The sequence below is a fragment of the Alligator sinensis genome, unplaced genomic scaffold (assembly GCF_000455745.1).
Source record: "Alligator sinensis unplaced genomic scaffold, ASM45574v1 scaffold1329_1, whole genome shotgun sequence".
NCBI lineage: Eukaryota > Metazoa > Chordata > Crocodylia > Alligatoridae > Alligator > Alligator sinensis.
The window spans coordinates 1,259,200-1,266,224 of NW_005842460.1; the positions used below are offsets into that span (position 1 = coordinate 1,259,200).

Here is a 7,025-nt window from a genome sequence, read left to right on the forward strand (position 1 = left end):
GGCGGGCACACGCGGGCACAGAGACACACGCGTGCACATACCTGCATGCGCACGCCTACCTGCGCACACGCACATCCGCATGCCCACACAGACATAGGCACACAGGCACATGTATGCATGCACGCACCTATACGCACATGCATACACGCACCTGCACACACAGGCACGCGCGCTCACACGCATGCATGTGCCTGAACACACGCACACACATGCATACACACACATGTGTACACACACCGGCACATATGCGCACGCCTACCTGCGCACACGCACATCCGCATGCCCACACAGACATAGGCACACAGGCACATGTATGCATGCACGCACCTATACGCACATGCATACACGCACCTGCACACACAGGCACGCGCGCTCACACGCATGCATGTGCCTGAACACACGCACACACATGCATACACACACATGTGTACACACACCGGCACATACACACACATGCACACACAGACATACGTGCATTCACACACGCGCGCACATGCACACACAGACGTGCATGCACATACATGTGCATACACATGCCTGCACATGCACATGTACACGTACTTTCATACACAGACAGGTACTCATGCACACACATGCACACACACACATACTTGCACATGCATGCAGACACACACACAGGCACATGGAGGCTTTGATCCCCCCCGGTGCCAGGGGCAGGGGCCGTGTGCATGTCTGGGGGGTGCTGGGGGGTGGGGACAAAGGGCGGGAGTCTCATCGCCCGACACCCCGGGGGCTGACACTCCCATGCCCGCTCCAGCTCAGGGCCCAGGGCTGGTTCTCTCGCCCACCACGGTGACACTCCTCTGCCCCACGCAGGAGCCCTGCCTGACCCCAGGACCCCGGGACACGGGAGGCGAGGGTCCCCACAGCTCCCCCCTCAGGCTGGTGCAGGGGCCTCAAGAGCCCTCGGCTTCCGGGCCACGACCTCTTCACTCCAGCCCAGGCCTCTGCAGGGAGAGAGGGGGCAGCCAGGGTCTGCCCCTGTCCCGTGCTACCACTCCAGCTGGTCCCCGAGCAGTAGGGCCTGTGCGGCATCCCCTCCCGGAGCCCAGGCCTCAGGGAGACCGGCTTAATGATTAATTACCAACGAATCCTGGCAGCTCCCGGGAGGGGAGGTCCCTGCTAGGCCGCTCCAGGGTTTGCCCGCGGTGCCAGGCAGGCCCAGGGACAGGCGAGAACCCCCTGCCAGAGGCAGCTCCGTCGGGCAAGGAGGCTGCAGGGGGGTCCAGATCCCATAGGCCCCAGCTCCCAGGCGCCCTCCTCGGCCTCTATTCCTTCCCCTTCCCCCTCGACTCCCGTTGCAGCAGGCGCTGCCTGGATCCGGGCACAGCACCACGTGGGAACTTTAACCCTTCAGGGAGGCGGCAGGAAAGGGAAAAGAGCAGCCTCCAGACTCCTCTGACCCATCATCTCCTCAGGGCCCTGCAAGCCTGGATCGGGACCACCCTGGAGGCCCATTCGCAGGGCCCCAGGCCTCTGGGGTGGTCCTGATCCAGGCAGCACCCGCCACCCAGAGCAGAGCACCGAGACATCAGCATGGAGTCCTGAGCTCGGTCTGGACGTGCTGGGAGCCCTCCTGACCTCGCCGGAGGGGCCGCAGCTGTTCGTTCACCTTCCCCCCAGAAAGCAGGCACCAGATGCCTTGACCTGCACTCAGCTGCTCGGTTTGCTGCATCGTTTCTACGCGGAGCCCTCGCTGCCCCTCGAGAGGGGACTGCCCGCTTTGGGGAGAGGGTCAGGGGTCCAAGGGGTAGAGCAGGGGCCCAGAGACCCACACTCCTGGCTTCTGTTCTCAGCTATGAGAGGGCATAAGCGCCACAGGCCCTGGGGTCTGCTTTTGGCTGCCCCCCTGGCCCTTCCCCATAGCAATGCCCCAGGTCCTGGGGCACTTTGGACCTGCAGGGGAGGGGCCTCCTGCAGGAGTGGGGAGTAAAAGCAGAGAGGGTCCAAAGGCCCTTGACACCCCTGGGGTCCCAGGGACTCACGGCCCCTCTGACCTGTAGCCCTGCCCTCCCCTTGCCCCACAGGTCCAGGGGCACCAGCCTGCCCCATGCCCCCCACCCCCGCCTTCCCGTCCACTGCAGCATTGCAGGCCAGAGGCAGGGGCCCGGTGAGGTGATACCTAGACAAGGCAGCGCTCGCAGCGAGCCAAATGGGTAAAGCGCCCTGGGATTAATTATGACAAGGGCCCATTCATCTCAGAGCACTCAGCGTTCATTAACCCCCTGAAAAGCCCCCAGGGCAGTCATCACCCCTCTGGGAGGACCAGGTAAACTGAGGCAGCAAATGGGAAGTGAGAGAACCCAAGGGCCTTGCGGTCTGGCAGCGCTTTCACCCTGCAGCTAGGGGCTGGGAAACCTCCCTGGCCTACAGGTTGCAGAAGAGGAAGCAGTGACATAGCCACAGTGCCACGAAGTGCCAGGAAGGTGCCCAGACCTACGGGGCAGTTTCTGACCCCACTGCATCCAGCCTGGCCCCACCCAGCACCCACTTGGTGCCAGGCCCTGCTTGCTCCCGTGCCCACCCGGCCCTGCCAGGCTGGTCCGAGCCCCGGGACGGGCCAGTGCAGCCCCTCTCCCGGCGGAGCTGTCTGCAGAGGAGGGGGCAGAGCTGGGCAGCCAGGACTGCCCCCCGCAGTGCAGGCTGGTTATCAGCACCCAGCTCCATCAGGCTTCCAGTTGCCTGGCGACGGCTCTGCCTGAGATTCGATTGATCCGAATTATGCTGTAAACAGAGTCGCCCTGGTAACGGGGTGGAAGTTCACCCGCAAATAAAGAGAGGAGGTGCCACCGCCATGGGGGGAGGGGAGGTGCCGGAGCCCCGGGGGCAGGTACCGGGGTCCTGGGGGCAGGTATCAGGGCCCTGGGCGCAGATGCTGGAGCCCCGGGGGCAGCCGTGGGGGATAGACCCGTGCCCCTTGCAGGGAGGGTGCTGCCGGGAGGGTGCTGGAGCTGGGGGCAGGTGAGAAGCCCGGGCTCCTGGGCTCTGCCTCACTCTGCAGCAGGGACTGGCCCCTCACCCCAGGCCAGGTCACTGATCCTCCCAGGGCTTGGGGTGGGGCTGGCAGGGAGAGGGCTGCAGCACCAGGGCCCAGGGGCTGTGTATTGCAGGGCCTCCCCTGCCCTCTGGTGGCATCTCCATGCCACTGCCACGGCCACTGCCACGGCCCAGGGACCCGGGCTGGTGCAGCAGGGCCTGGAGCCCCAGGGGCCAGCCCAAGCCACTGGATGGACCTGGGGTATGAAGGGAGCCCCTGCCAGCACTGGGGATCCCATGCAAGGCTGGCGTGCAAGTGGCACATGCGTTGCCACGTGTGTGCCCTGTAACTGTGCACCCCTGCCTGGCACAGACACACCCATGCCCAGGGCACCAACTATGCACACGTGATGTGTGCACATCCCCCCCAGGGGCACCCACAGCCACCCCACACTGCATACATGGGATGGGCCTGTACACACGTGCTCATGCCAGGCTCTGTCCCTACCTGTGCCCCCCCCCCCCCCCCCCCCCCCCCCACCACCCCTGGGGTGCTGGCAGCTGCAAAGTGCCCCTCCACCCTTTGGGCCCAGCTGCTGTCCTCACACCCCCAACAGTGACCCACTGCCCCAGGCCATGGCCACCCAAGCCAGGCACTGAGCCCCCAGCCCCATCCAGCTCCATGCCTGGGAAGGGGAAGGAGGGTCTTGGTTGGCCCTGCATCCCCCTCCCCTGGTCTAGCCCCCAAGCCCCCCGCCAGGGACCTCAGCCTGCAGCCCCCGCAAAGCCAGATCCCTGAGCTCCATGTCTGTTCCCCTGTCAGAGTCCTGGGACCTAGAGGCATCTCTGCCCACAGGTTTCCAGCCCCCCGGTGGGAGGCAGGAGGGGGCTGGCCTGGGGGGCCAGTGAAGCTGGCCCTGAAACCCATCCTCACACTCAGCTGCCCTGACACTTGGGTCCAGGACCATGGGAGCTGACAGCCTCACTCCTGTCCCCCGCAGTCTGGGCACTCAGGGCATGAAGGGCACCGGAGCCATACCTGTGTGGCGCTGTCTCCGGCAGTCATCCCTGGCAAGGTGGTCCTGGGTGCCAGGGGTGTCGGGGGTCCTGGCTCCCCCACGAGGCTATGAGCTTTGGCTGCCCTGGATCTGCGCATGTGCCTACATGACCTACCATGTCCCCCTCTGTCCGCATCCAGCGTCTCATGGTGCGTTGGTGCCCAGGCCAGACCAGGCCACACATGCGTGTGCGTACACGTGCACAGGCATGCGTGTTGGGGATGCGGTGAAGCACTCGTGCCATACCGGGATCATGCCGGCCGGTGCCTCTCCCTTGCACCCAACCACACCAGAGCCACCCCCTTCTGCCTCAGTGGAGCTGGAGCCTCAGCACCCTGGAGCGGCGCCATGGCTCAGACCCCGTAGCAGCACCACCCCTGCCCCTGGCATCCTCCTGCAGGAGGGTCTGTCCCAGCCCTCCTTTCACTGCCCATCCCATCTGCCCCCAGACCCTGCCCAGGCTGGCTGTTGCCAGGGGGTGCAAACACCAGTGCCCCTTTTCCCCCTGCATTGGCTCCTTTGCCCCATTCCCACCTCCCTGCTCCCCCAGATCCCCCCACCACTGCCCAGCTGATCCCGCCTAGCTGTGCACCCGGGACCCAGCCCCCCCGCTTCCCCACGCAGTGCTCTCCAGGCTGGGCCAGGCGGGGGAGCATCCCCGGCGCCGGGGGACAGTGGCTCTGCAGAGGCGCCTGGCAGCAGCCTGGGCTGCTCAATAATTCATGGCTGCAGGCTCACTCGCTCGCTCACGCATGCATGATGCCCTCCTTCGGGGCCGCACACTGCCCCCATATGGGGTGCAGGCTCCAGCTAGCAGGAGGGGTGCTGAGTCCTGCCCAGGGATGAGGGCAGGAGTCCTGGCCCTCAGACCCCCTGTGCTGGGCCCTAGGCCCTGCTCTCCCATGGCCAGTGGAGCCAAGGGGTCCTGCGCCTGGCGTCAGCAAGAGGCTCGGGGCAGCTCTGTATAGAGCAGCGCTGCGTCAGGGCATGCGCCAGGAAATGCTGAGCTCTCCATCTGCAGCTCGGGCCGGGGGGCTTGGGTCACCAGTGCTGCCCAGCCCAGCCTGGTCTGAGCCATGCGGAGTCCAAGACAGCGGCCAGGGCAACCTGCGGCCAGGCAGGGTGGGCTCAGCTGGGACTCATGACCCCCCAGGGAAACTGAGGCACAGCGAAGTGAAGCAACTTACCACCACCCCATGGCTAGGATGGGATCTAGGAGTCATGCCCCCCACCACCAGCTCTTCGAACCCAGGAGTGAGAGCCCGCCTGCTCAGACACCAGCCCCCAGCCCCTCCCGGAGTAGGACTGGCTCCCAGCCCCCCTGTCTTTGGCCGCTTCCCGCCCCCCCACGCCCTGCCTCAGAGAGCAGGCTGGAAGGAGTGGGGGCAGAAGCCCTGGGCACCAGGAGCTGAGCCCAGCCCCCCACCCCCACCTCCCCCCACGCCTCCATCTCCTCTTGGAGAAACCCAAGATGCTGGCGTGTCCCGGGGGCATGCGCTGGCCTTGGCCCGGCACATCCATTAGCGGCGCAGCCTGGGCCCGGCTCGCATTTATGCATCTGCTGCACAACAGATAATGGCAGGCCCCCCCCCCTCCCGCCCGCCTCGCACCCGGGTCGATACAGCAGAAGGAGTGCAGAGAAGCACGGCCCCGCGCTGCCGGGGGCGGGGGCAGGCCCAAAGCGGGTCCCTTTTGGGGGGCACGGGCAGGCCGGAGCCGTCGCTGGGTGCAGCTGTTTCTGGGGTGCAGCATGGCCCTGGGGGGGCTGGAAGTGGGGCCCAGACACGCATGGCAAGAGCTGCTGTGCGGCTCGTTCAGCCTACCCTGCCCCAGCTGAGCTGCCCGGGGCTCCTGGGCTGTGGGGGCAGCTGGCTGCTGAGTCCCTGACCCTGACCCTGACCCGAGGGAAGCTCCAATCAGCACCTTGGAGAGATGCCAGCAGGGCAGGGGCTGCGGGATGGCAGCTGGGCCCGGGCCTGGCTCCGTGGCCGGGGCTTGGCTCCCCCCCGCCCCAACCCCACAGGGCTTTGCTCTGGGGCTTGGATGTGCCACTGCCAGCTCCTGGGCCAGCCCAGGCCAAAGAGGGCCTGGCATTGACCTCGTGACCCCAGACCACTGTGGCGGGCTGGGACCTGGGAAATCGGGGCCATGCTGGGGCAAGAAGGCCTCACCGGCATGGGGACTATTTGATGATTGAAGTTTTCGTGGTGCAAAACCACAGTCTCTGAGGGCTGTCTCCGGTGTTGGCGGCTGGCGCTCACCAGCATGCGGGGAGCACTAGGGGCTCCTTCCAGCCCGGAAGGGCTCGGCAATGCGCCAGCAGCACCACACATGGCCCACGTCCAGCCCAGAGCCGCAGTCCAGCTGTGGGGGTCCAGGCAGCCCCCTCCCAGGAGAGGGCCTGGAGCCTGAGCCATACAGGACCCTGGGATGCTGGGTGCTGGGCCCAGCATTGGGGGCTGGGGGCATTTGTGCGCCGCCCCGTGAAATGCTCGTGCGCTGTCCTGTGCGCCATCCCACGGGAGCGTGTGGGCCGGGCTTCCTGCCCCTGCGCCGGGCTGGGCTGGGCTGGGCTGACGTGGAGCCAGACTGGGCACGGAGGCACTCGGCGCCGGCTCCCCGCATGCCCTGCATGTCTCTCTCCAACTCCAGCGTCTTCCTGCTCAACGAGGTAACGGCCCTGGGGCCGGGACCTGGGGTCCAAGGGATGAGGGCTGAGCGGGGCCCAGCTGATGTGACCCACTGCCCAGGGCTCGGAGGTGCAGCGGCTGCACCAGGCTGCGATGCCAAGGGCAACTGGCCATGACCACTGGGAGCTACTGACGGCGGGGGGGTGCACAGCTGGGCAGAGGCACAGCAAGGGGCCAGGGGCATCATAGAGCATAAGGGGCGGCAGCTGGGTGGAGGCACGGAGGGCAGTGTGGGGTATGTGGGGGCACAGCAGGGCAGCGGGAGCAGTGCGGGCTCCAC

At 66.3% G+C, this 7,025-nt stretch overlaps 1 protein-coding gene across 1 annotated transcript in view; it reads right to left on the minus strand.

The window, feature by feature from the left end:
- The window catches only part of ADCY6 (adenylate cyclase 6), a 15,448-nt gene extending 14,128 nt beyond the window's left edge, over window positions 1-1,320 (minus strand). The window contains exon 1 of the mRNA XM_014523243.2: window positions 1,106-1,320. The gene's annotated coding sequence lies outside the window, so the exon portion shown is untranslated. The remainder of the gene's footprint in view (window positions 1-1,105) is intronic.
- Between the last annotated feature and the right edge of the window lie 5,705 nt (window positions 1,321-7,025).